This window comes from Hyperolius riggenbachi, chromosome 1 (genome assembly GCF_040937935.1).
Source record: "Hyperolius riggenbachi isolate aHypRig1 chromosome 1, aHypRig1.pri, whole genome shotgun sequence".
Lineage (NCBI taxonomy): Eukaryota > Metazoa > Chordata > Amphibia > Anura > Hyperoliidae > Hyperolius > Hyperolius riggenbachi.
The window spans coordinates 494,904,906-494,917,688 of NC_090646.1; the positions used below are offsets into that span (position 1 = coordinate 494,904,906).

At 45.1% G+C, this 12,783-nt stretch overlaps 1 protein-coding gene across 2 annotated transcripts in view; it reads right to left on the minus strand.

The window, feature by feature from the left end:
- The window catches only part of TXNRD2 (thioredoxin reductase 2), a 137,915-nt gene that overhangs the window by 1,153 nt on the left and 123,979 nt on the right, over positions 1 to 12,783 (minus strand). The gene's annotated exons all lie outside the window — the stretch shown is intronic.

The window sequence follows — 12,783 nt, forward strand, 5'->3', positions numbered from 1 at the left end:
GCAATGCACTTCTGTAAAATGCATGGCCACCTGAATTGCCTTGGCCCTTAGCCTTTATTGCAATGGCATTCCCCTTGTCTTGTCCATTATATCACAAGACCAGTGGTAAGCATGCACACAAAGCAGTACCTAAACAGTGTACAAACACTGCCAAACTATTTGCAAAACCTGAAGATGGTGAAGGGAGGGGGAAAAAAAACGTACTCTAAGGGGCACTCAACACAGCAATTAATGAAGCAATTCTATAAGCTCTCCAAGATGTTCAATATATTCTTCCTGTGATCACAGGGGGACATGTCAGAGTTCATTGAAAGCTTGTGGCAACATGGAGCCATGTCTTTCCAGCTGTGTAGGATATTGAATATGGAGATAAAAATCGTTGCTGGCAAGTTTGCAATATTTTTTGCTAAACTTCTGATCCAGCAGGCAGACAGGCAAATGACAGCGCTCAAGGCTGCACCTGAAATGAAAACTAACAGAGGCATGCAGAGACCCTCTGGGGCTAAATACATGTGTATACCATTTATGATTAGCAGCACAAGGAATATTATGTTCTTGTTGCTAGACTAGTGTTAGGCCTTCCCCAAGAGGGTCCGTCATCGCCGTGGGGAAGTCTATTAGGTAATAATCTGTGCACACATTATTTACTGAAGCTAACACCCTCCTTTGCCTGTTTTGAGTGCTAGTCCAGTTCCTGGAGCTCTGCACATCTATGCAGATAGATCATTCAGGTATAACTTCTGTTTGAAAGCGCTGCCATGTCTCCCGCTGTATAAACTTCTGATTTGTACACAAGAATTTCACAATTCAGTTCTTTCTCTGAGGAAGTGGGTGTCCTGCGACACACGTGTGTAAGACCTCTTCGGGCTGGCTGTGGCAGCGTGGAGCATGGCAGGGGAATAGGTAACTTGCCGCTTTTTTCATACACGGCTCTGTGACTCAGTGCTCAGATCAGATACAGGTTCTGTAGACATGTAGGTGGTGTACTTAGCATTAGATACACGGCCATTTTAGGGAGCATTGCTAGTTTCAGTTGTATGTATATTGATGTGGTCTCTTTTCATGGTACACTTTATTTATTTGATGCGACTCTACCTATGTTTTATTGTATGATTCTGCACATGTATTTTGTACCAAATTCCTGATATGAATTCATGGAGGAATTGGCATATAAATTGGATGGATTAAGCACGCAGCACTGAATACGGTATTCGCCGTCACCTAGCAAGTGTGTTTATAGTTCACCTTAAAGGACATCCGAGATGAAAATAAACTGGATCAACAGGGATATGTAATCTGGATCAACAGGGATATGTGAGGGAGCAGGCTGGAGTTGTACTTTGTACTGGTTGAACTCGATGGACATATGTCTTTTTTTTAACCAAAATAACTATGTAACTACGATGAGAAAAATAATTATAGCTATTCTCCTTCTCCTAAAAATTTCTTTTTTAGATATCCCACAGTTTTATTTTATATTTAAATCCAGTTTTTACTGTTTCTTTGTCTCTGCTCAGTGACACCTTCATTGAAGTATGCCAGGGCTCAAATCTATGAATTATTGACCCTTTTATCTAATTTCTGCTCTCAGAAGCCATTTACTGACAGAAAAGTGTTTTATGGCTGTAATTCCTTGTCAGTGAGGGTTATGCTATAGTCTGACCCAGTCCGACCCGGGCAGAAACTGTCACTTCCATACCTGATGTTTAACTCTTTCAGGCAGAGAAAGAAAAAAAGGAACAAAGCCTAGTTATTTGTGTGCTAGGCACTGTACATACACATGTTTATCTCATCATGTCACCTCGGTTGTCCTTTAACTTTTTTATACATATAATTGCCACAGATACCCAACTATGATCTGATACATAAATGTTTGGATCATTTATATATATATATATATATATATATATATATATATATATATATATATATATATATATAAAATCATTTTTGCTGTCCCCCACTGCCCGTGTATTTCAAGCAGCCTGCCCTTGTTGTATTTTATCTCGTTTCCCTTGTTGTGTTTTGTTTGTGATGTTGGTTATGATTTTTTTTATCACTTTCTTAAGCATATAATAAAGATGATATTTATATTTTCTGACCCACTGTTGCGTTGTGAGATCCTTTTTCTCATGCTCTAATATGCTATCAGGGCCGGCCTTTGACCTGAGCGACCGGAGCGATCGCTCAGGGCGCCGGCTTCCAGGGGGCGCACCTGCTGCATATTTGGCTCCTAGCTGCGGGCTCCAGCTGGGTCCATCTCGCTCTTGCCGCACTTCGCCCCACCCCCTGGTGCCGCTGGGGGTGATGGGGGCGAAGACTTGTGGCTGTGCAAAGGGGGATTTAAAAAAAAAAAAAGTCACAATGTGCAGCACAGCGGCGGTGGCAGCCGCCAATTCTAAACGCAGCCTTCCACATTCTGCTGCGGGGTTGAATTATGAACCCACGAGAAAACCCAATAGCACTTTCCCGGGTGCTAGCTCCACCTCCTAAGCCCCGCCCCCGCCACGTGATTGGGTAACACGGCAGGCTGGACGGGGGCTAAGGAATAACAGGATCTGCCTCCCTCATGTCTGCCTGCATCCAGGGAGCTGTCACTCTAATATTGAAGCCCGCCCAGCTGCCAGCCTGGGGAAAATGGGTCAGCCCCCTGCACGTGGAGAAGAGCTGGGCTGCGAGGCTGGAGGGGAAATGAGGCTCTGTAACTGCTGCCTGGCACACTGGCAGTCCTAATACTGACTACCACCAGAGAAAGGTAGGACCAGGTCACCTATTCTCTGATGTTTCCCACTATGCCACTTCCTAGCACTGTCACCAAGTGACCCACACTGCCTGCATTATCTATCACCCAGCCATTCCCTTTGCCTGTACTGCTACTTCCACTGCCTGCACAGTGCTGTCAATCACCCAGCCACCCCCACTGCCTGTACTGTTAGTCACCCAGCCACCCCCCACTACCTGCACTATTTGTAACCCAGCCACCCCCACTGCCTGCACTGTCACCCAGCCACCCCTCACTACCTGCACCATTTGTCACCCAGCCACCCCCACTGCCTGCACTGTCACCCAGCCACCCCCACTACCTGTCGCTACCCGCACTGTCACCCCCAGAACCTGTTGCAACCTGCACTATCACCCAGCCCCCCGCACGTACTACCTGTCGCTTCCTGCACTGTCATCCAGCCACCCTGAAGTACTTGTTACTACCTGCACTGTCACCCAGCCTCCCCCCCCCCCCCCACACTACCTGTCGCTTCCTGCAATGTCATCCAGCCACCCCTAAGGTACCCGTCACTACCTGCACTGTCATAAGTCACCCCCCCCACTCCTTGTCGCCACCTGCACTGTCACCCAGTCACCACCCACTATCTGCACTACCCGCACTGTCACCTAGCTACCCCCAATATCTGGTACCTGGCAGCCAACCTCCACTACTCTTCGCTTCCTCTAATGTCGCCCAGCCAACACCCACTATCTGGCACTCAGCCACCATCCACTACCTGTTGCTTCCAGCACTGTCACCCAGCCACCACCCTCACTCAGCCACCCACCCACACTACCAGTCGATACCCGCACTGTCACCCAGCCACCACCCACTACCTGCACTTATCTGTCACCCAGCTACCACCCACTATCAGTCACTATTCGTGCTGTCACCCAGCCACCATCCACTACCTGTGCTGTCACTTAGCCACCACCCACTACCTGCACTTATCTGTCACCGAGCCACCAGCCACTACCCACACATCTGTCACCCAGCCACCACCCATTACCCGTCACTACTTGCACTGTCTGTCACCGTCGCTACCTGCACTGTTACTCAGCCACAATCCACTTACTATCACTACCCACCCTATTTGTCACCCAGTCACCACACACTACCTGGTGCTAACTGCTACCCACTATCTACCACTACCTGTACTGTCATCCAGCCACCACCCTCTGCCTTTCACTACCTGCCACTCACTCTCTGCCACTACATGTAATGCCATCCAGCTACCATCTGCCTGTCAGTACCCAGCACCACTATCTGCCACTACCTGCACTGCCGCACTGCCATCCTGCCATCACCCACTACCTGGACTGCCATTCAGCCACTGCCCTCTACCCACCACCCACTATCTGCCATTACCTGTCACTACTTCTCACCACCAACTTCCTGCTACTAGCCTCCCACTATCTGTTACCCACTACCTGTCAATACCCTCCACCCACTATCTCCCACTACCCGCCACCTTCTATGTGCCGCTACCTCTACCTGTGACTCATCCACTACCTCCTACCAGTCACTTTGCACTATCTGTACGGGAAATGTTTGCTGCTTTTCATGTGTCAGAAGTAACTTTGGCTGCATTTCGTGTATCGGAAGTAATTTCATGTGTGGAAGGTAGTTTTTGCTGCATTTCGAGTGTAGAGGTTATGTTTGCTGCATGCCATGTGTCAGAGGTAACTTTGGCTGCACTTTATGTGTCAGAGGTAATATTTGCTGCATTCCATGTGTTGGAGGTAACATTTGCGGTTTTGCATGTGTCGGAGGTAACATTTCCTACATTCTATGTGTTGGAGGTAACGTTTGTTGCATTTATTATTTAGTTTGGGGTTATTTGTTGCCGTGTTTGGCATTTTTGGGGCTTGTGATTACTAAATGGTATGCTAGCACATGAACCAAAAGAAAGAAGAGGATGAATGGGGGGGGGGGGGGCACCAAAATCTGGTTACGCTCAGGGCGCTGTGAAACCTAAGGCCGGCCCTGTATGCTATGTCTTTATATCTCCAGATACGCACAGTGGGGGGTTTATTAGTACCCTATATACTATTGCTGTGCTCTCTGGATCCCTTGCTTGATTTCATTTCTCTGAGTTGCTTCGACTCAAAGTAATTAATGCTGCCCGGAATTTTAACAGCAGCAAGGTAAGTCACGCTGCACCATAGTGAGTGAGTGACAAACTGCCATGTACATAAAAACATGAGTTAACCCCTCCGCCGTGGCCCACATGTAAGGCTCTATTACTGTTCCGAGACATTTGTAACGTAGTTTCATCTTCATAAGCTCATCCCTAATTTGGGCTTGATCCCTCAGGTGACAGTTTGGTGCCGAGTGCTGTACATTTGTGAAGGAGGGAAGGCAGTGTGACGTGTGTACTGGTCTATAGGTAGAAGTGATACTGAAAACCAAAAGTAGCATATTAATTGTCACAGACTGAGTGTACATTGATTGTAAATGGAGAAGAGAAAGGGTCCTTGTTTTGCAGCAACAGACAATAGGTGTGGGGAGGAGCTAGTATCAGAGTAGGAGACAGTGAAAGAACAACCAGGCAGGTAATCTTAGCGTTCACTAGCCCTTCGATTCAATGAGAAAGCCTGAAGAATTAGAGAATGATGGACAGTGTCACAGGCAAAGGAAAGGTTGAGGATAACAAGTATAAGCAACTTTATAAAGGACCATCCCAGTGTAATGGTAGGGGCAGAAATGTTTTTTCAGTGGTATTATGATTAGCTGTTTGAATGAGGAAAGGAAAGTGTCAGTGGAGAAAGAAAGGATGAAAGGAGTTGTGGAAGCATTAATGAAGGAGGAGGAGAGCTGGAGGATGAGATGAAGGAATGGGGTCCAGTGTGTTGGTAGTAAGGTGGGATTTGGAGAATAGTGAAGAAAGGTGCTGTTCATTTAAAGGAATACTGTAGGGGGGTCGGGGGAAAATGAAGTGAACTTACCCAGGCTTCGAATGGTCCCCCGCAGACATGCTGTGCCCGCGCAGCCACTCACCGATGCTCCAGCCCCGCCTCCCGTTCACTTCTGGAATTTCAGACTTTAAAGTCTGAAAACCACTGCGCTTGTTTTGCCGTGTCCTCGCTCCCGCTGATGCCACCAGGAGCCTACTGCGCAGGCACAGACAATACTGGGCTTGTGCTATACACTCCTGGTGACATCAGCGGGAGCGAGGACAGGGGCGCACAGGCGCAGTGGTTTTCAGACTTTAAAGTCTGAAATTACAGAAGTGAACCGGAGGTGGCGCCGGAGCATTCGGGAGTGGCTGCGTGGGCACAGGATATCTGCGGGGGACCATTAGAAGTCCCGGGTAACTTCAACTCATTTTCCCCCGACCCCCTACAGTATCCCTTTAGGCAGTGAAGCCTATTAGAGAACAGGAGGTTAATTTGAATGAAAGGAGAGGGAGATTACAATGGGTGAGTTATCAGGCAGATAGGAGGAATTTGGATGTGGTAGTCTGACTGGTAAATAGGGGTGCATGTTTAAACTGTTCTGTACTGTATCAAACTTGCTATTTCCATGTTGGGCACAGGTCTTTAAAATATGAATGCCAATACCACCAAAATGTCTTTGGAGAGTGCGCTCCAGATCTAACAGTCACCGAAGAAACAATTACCACAGGCTATCAAGTCCCTTCACAGAAGGAAAAGGCCAATTAGGACAGTCCTTTACCCTGCTGTCTCTGTGTTTTTGATCAAAAACGTGATATGTAAAAAACAGAAAAAGCACATGTAGTGTAATTCTGTCAGGCAAATGATCCACCACTCAGTGAACCAATGAAAATCCTCCCTGGTGCTAGAGAGGATTCCCACTGGTCTTTTGCAAACCAATGATAGCTGTATGGTTCTGCTGGGACTCCGATAGCGGTGTTTGTCCCTGAGCCCAGCAGAAGTCAGCGCACATGGAGGACCCGAATGGTGACTGAACACACACACAAACTGCACGTTCCCATAGGTTTGCACTGATTCTGTGAGCATCCTCAGTGTATGCGAGCTCCGTAACAATCATGCCGGTCGGTAAGGGCCCATTCACACCTAAAATCGCTAAACGCAAGTGCAAGCTCTAAGCGATTTTCTGGCGTTTTCCAACATTTTTTATGAGCGCTTTCCAAACGATTTTTCACTGTATAGAAAGCGTTTTTCAGTGATTAGCTAATAGCTAATACTTAACATTGTAACGCCAATCGCTCAGAATCGCTAAGAAATAAGACTGCATGCTACATGTTAGTGTTTCAGCAAAACGCTAAATGCTTAGATGAGAACAGAACCATAGACAGTACATTGAACAAGCGCTTTTTGAAAGGCTAGCACTTTTAAGCGATGCTGAAAGCGCTAGTAAAGCGCACCAGTGTGAAAGGGCCCCAACGTGTTCCGCTCCGTTGAATCTAGCAATTGTAAACAGAACCTATAGTAAACACAGGTTCCATTTATACATCTGCTTCCTCCATGTCAGAGCATTCTTTGGCCCAGTGTGTACGAGCCCTAACCGTTCATTCTACTCCCGGACAAATGGATGCTAACACATGAATTTTACATTTTACAATTTTTCACAATAGTGGTTTTTTAAGCTGCTGGAAAAACGTTGGTTACAGTTTTGGAATACATCTTATTGTAAATTCATAAATTCAGCAGAAATTAGAAAAGCAGCCTGAGTTACTAGCTACTAAACGTTTTGACTCGAGGGCCACATTGGGTTGTCAAGTTTGACTAGGAGGCCCGACCAGAACAGGATCATGCTGCTGCAAAAATGGGTGTGGCCATGGCAGGATGTGGGCAGAACTAACTAATGTAACAGTGTCACGCAAAGACAGTTGTCCCAAGTTTTCTCCCAAAACCTAAAGGTAATTTGACAACATTCCCCCACCCACAAACAACAAAGGCCCTCAGACAGCAAGACACATAATGCAGTAGCGTTTCACCAGAAATAATACAAAACACTATACTACATCACACATATTGGTGCAGCTTTTCTCCAGAAGATACACATAGGGCATGATTCGCAAAAGCTTTTTCACCTGTTTTTCTCTGTTTTCACCTTATCTATGTTACTTTTTAAGGTTCCCAAAGAGCAAAAATATAATATAATTAAGATAAGAAAAATATTGAAATGAAGTTAATCAGGAACAAATTACTTTGAGTGATTACTTTGCTTGTAAATGTGCTGAAAGTTTATTTTTATCAATTAGGTGATAAATAAGTCATGTATGAGAAGTTTTGTGAATAGAGCCCATAATGATGCAGCTTTTCCCCAGAAAATACAGATAAAATACAAAATACAGATAATGCGGCAGCATTTCACCAGAAAATACATGTAATGCGTCAGTGTTTCACCAGACAATACACGTAATGCGGCAGCGTTTCACCATACATGTAATGAGGCAGCGTTTCACTAGAAAATACATGTAATTCGGCAGCATTTCACCAGAAAATACATATAATTCGGCAGCGTTTCACTACAAAATACACGTAATTCAGTATCGGTTCACTAGAAAATTAACGTAGGTGGGGCTCCTCTTTAATGTCCTCCACATTAGTGCCCCCTAAAAGCCCTGGTGCTAGTGGTGCACATGTAAAGAAAAAACATTTACTCACCTGGCAGAAGACTCCTCTCCAAGCCTCCAGCGTAGCTCCTCGATCATCTTCTGTGCAGCAAGTCTGGCTGCAAAACTCCCGTGCTGACAGGTAGAGCAGGGCTACAGGAAAATGGTGCCTGAAGTCCTGGAGACACACATAGTCTCCAGTGCAGGGCTTTGGACGCCATTTTCCTGTAGCTCTGCTCCGCCTGCTGGAATCCACAGACTCCTGCAGACTGGAGGTGAGCTGCGGTCTGCGGCTGGTGAACTGGCAGTTCACCTCCAGGGGGGATACACCATCCTGCCCTGCATCTGCGACCCAGGTGAAATGGCCATGCGGGATGGATGTGGCCCGCCGGCCATAGTTTGCCCACCCCTGTACTAGACACATTACTTAGTAACTAGACTGCATTCATGCCAGAATCATGGTGGGCGTAGGCTGCTGGGGTTTAAAGCAACTATGTTTTGGCTAATAAGATATGCAGGTATGCATGTAAAGCTGCAGCATATGCAGCCTTGTTTTTAGGTCAGCTATTATTTCCCCACTACAGGCTGCTTTCATACTGGCTAATGCACACAATGCAGGGTAATCAGTGATGGGCAGCTGGCTTTAAATAGCACATGGTGTGGATGAAAAGCACTGAGTTTTGTTTTCATTTCAGTGAAGACTGGGACTTGAATCCCACCTGGAAATCACGCACACAGATCAGAAGCTCAGATATCCCAAGCTTTGTGAAATCACTCTACATGCTCCTTGGCTAATGGAGGGTTCAATGTCAGAAGTAATTTTTCAGATCTCCTTGTGGGAAAGACATGCCAGGCTAGTGATATTAGGACATGGTTTCCTCAGGATGTCCTCTGTTATTTTTTATTGTACTGAAGGAGACAGTAATCCTTTGATGGTGGTGAGGAGCGTGATGTGGGTTTCAAGAATATCTAGCAATGTAGCCACAAATTGCAGGCAGCGATCCAAAAGTATTTTTGTTCCCAGTCTGTTTCCTCCTGAAAAGAAATTCTGGTGACGTGAACCTCTCAATGAGTTGCAGAATCTGAAATTAATTTTCAGAATGCCATAATATAATCTATTGACATAGCATTGCACTAATTATATTCAGGACATAGCCCTAATGGCATTTATGTTTTAGCGAGTTTAAAGATAATATACAAAGTAATATATATATATGTTCTCTTGAGATTTATATGGAGATCAACTATTTTTTAAAACAATTGGTCTTAAATGGGCATTTTAACAATCCAAATCCCGACTATTATTGTGCAGCTTTACTGTTCAGCAATAATGATTTCCTCCCACTCTCAGGGTGACTCTACATAACAGCTGAAAGGCCTCATTGATGTGACTTATCTGTGTCCTCAGTTCTGTGCTGATCTCTGTAGCCTTCTCTCTCTGTGTCACTGCAGCATCTGTTTAGCCACAATGTTTCTCCCTATAAAGCTACATACTCACTCGGCAACGATCTGCTGGATCTCTGTCACCAAAGGAATCGGGTAACAATCCCTGCAGGGCAACGAGCACTAAAGATGCTGTACATGACGCAAGTACATGACGCATATTTTGCTATGAGGGGGACGGAGAGACATTGAGCATGTGGGACAGAGTGGCTTCCAGCAGGCGGGGGGGGTCAGTTATAACAATGAGATTGTGTAATCTGCGGGTGTCAGGCATCGCTAAAGATCTGTTATCCCAGATCTTTAGCGATCAATGTTGTCCCACTGTACCTACGCTGGTCTGATTGCACGATTCTCGGCCATAGCGGTCGTTAATGTCCATCTCAGCCAATTTCAGACCAGCTTGGGTATGGACCTTAAAGGGAACCAGAGACGAAGACTGCCTAAAAAATGAAAAAAGACTTTATACATACCTGGGGCTCCCTCTAGCCCCATAAGCCTGGATCGCTCCCACGCCACCGTCCTCTGCTGCCTCTATCGCCGCTACCGGGTCCCGTCACTTCCAGGAGACGCGGCCAATCTTCCGCATGCACAGCGGCTCCCTCCGGCTCTGTACGCATGCGCCTGCGCAGTACGGAGGGAGCGCACTGCGCTTGCGTCGCTAGGCCGAAATGACGAGGCCCGGTACCGGTGGACCGAGGCAGCAGAGAACGGCGGCGTGGGAGCGATCCAGGCTTATGGAGCTGGAGGAAGCCTCAGGTATGTATACATCTCTTATGTTCTTGTCTCTGGATCTCTTTAATACTGGCAACACCTTTGCTACCTGACAGTATTCTCACATTCCTATGATGCCACTTCAACTCTCATGGACAAAATATTGCTGTACATCTGCACAAACAGATCTACCTGATCATTAAGACTATATAACTGTACAATTTTAGAGGTGTCAGTTAATACAAGCCGTTCTCTGCTGCCTCGGTCAATGAAACGCAAATAATTTTGAGTTGCAGAATTTATTTTTTTTAATGCAAATTTATGCATCTTGAAAAAGAACCAATAGAATCCCACCTCAGCTTAATTTAATTGGTCTATTTGTAAGCTGCATACATTTATGCATATCATTTTTTTTTCATAATTCTGCATGAACTTATTTGAATCTCACTGACCATCCCTACATTAGCAGATCTAAAAAGGACATGCCCGAATATGTAAACATGCTGTTTTTTCTTACAGTATAATTCCTTTTTTTCCCACCAACATTAATATTTCGTTTTTTTTGTAAATTTAATTTATTATACACTGATGAGCAATAACACAATCTAGTCATTTGTATGGAAAATTGATAAAGGGCTTTACAGCTGAAGCCCTAGTTCCTGCTTGTGTTTTTTTAATGCATATTTTGTGATATATACCATTATTTTCAGCAAGCAACATTTTTTTTAATATTATCTGGGTTTGCAAAACTGTCTTTGTGTGTGAATTTCAAATGCTGTTCGGCTAGATTAAATTCCTGTCTTTGAATTGTCCAAACTCCTCCCTCACTGATTCATCACCCACAAGAGATAGTCAGGGAGGAGCTGCAAGGAGAGATCAGCTAGTCTTTCATTGTGAGCATGGAGCTGATCATCTGACCCTGCCCTCCTCCTTTCTGCTGCTACTGGAAGATTAGCTGGTTGTGGTCAGCACTGCAACACCAAAGCAACACTACAGCTCTGTACAATGTCATAATCAATTCCTATGTAATTTCTCTGTGCTCCATGTGTAATAAAGCAATTAGACTTCCCACGCCCTCCCCAGTAAGTTGGTATCTTCTTGCAACAAGCAGGACAGGGTGATGGAAGCTACACATGGCTTTTATAACACAGTGGAAGGGTACAGCTAGGTGTTTTGCTGAGTGCTGTGGAAGGAACTCAAACTCTACTGGCAATAAGGAGCTGCTCAATGCTGTCAAACAGGAACTTTACATTTATTCCAAAATGTTCAGCTTTACTAACATATGCTTACAAAATGGGAGGCTGAACGAGGGCTTTGAGCTGTATACATGCACCAAATTGTCACCTGCTCAAAATGCGTAAAGATGGATAAGGAACCTCAGATGTTGAGTGAATGCAGATTTTTAGATTGTCAGAAAGGTTTCCGTTTTGCATAGTGTGGCAAGGGGTTAGACCCTCTTGTGGAGTTTTACTGCTGTCTTAATGCCCAATGGGGCACATTTAACTTCACATGTTTGTTTGGTCATGGATAACTACATCTCTACTAATTCCCTCTGGTAATAGCTTAGTCTAGTTTCCACTCTAACCATTATGCAGAAACTGTCTCCACTAAAATAACTAATGTCTTACTGAATGCTTATCTAAAGGCTACCATTTAATTCTCCTGTTTCTTGATCTGTCTTTTTGACACTGTTGACCATCTTTTACTCCCTCAGATTCTCTCCTATTCAGGGCCGTGCTTTCTCGTGGCTTTCTTATCTCAGTGGAAGGATTTTCAGTGTTAGACACTCTGAAATCATCTGCATCCCTCTCCTTCACTCTATTTGAGTACAGCAGACCTCAAATCCTTGGACCTTTTCTTTCCCTCTCTACACATATGATCTTTGCCAGTTTATTTGTATTTTTGGCTACCAATATTACTTACCGTACATGGAGAGGATACCCAAATATGACTCCCTGCTCCTGATCTTTCTGCCTTAAATTCTTGTATCCCTGCTATCTAAATGCTACCTCCTCTTTCATGTCCTCTCGCTTTCTTAAGATAAATGTGTAAAAAAATAAAATTGTCATTTTTGGGGGGCCTTTTATTTCCCCTTTTCTGCCTGAATTGATAACATGCCAATAACCCCAGCCCCACAGTTAGATCTTAGGAGTAATATTTCATATGTATGCTGCCCCTCTCTGTCAGTCCGTCTACTTACCTACAAAGCTCTCTCCCATGTGTCTCCCAATGATCTTCCCCTGTCATCTATCCTAGTCACCTCCTTCCTCTCCCGTATCCAGAATTTCCCACATGCTCTGTGATACTTTCTCCCTAAATC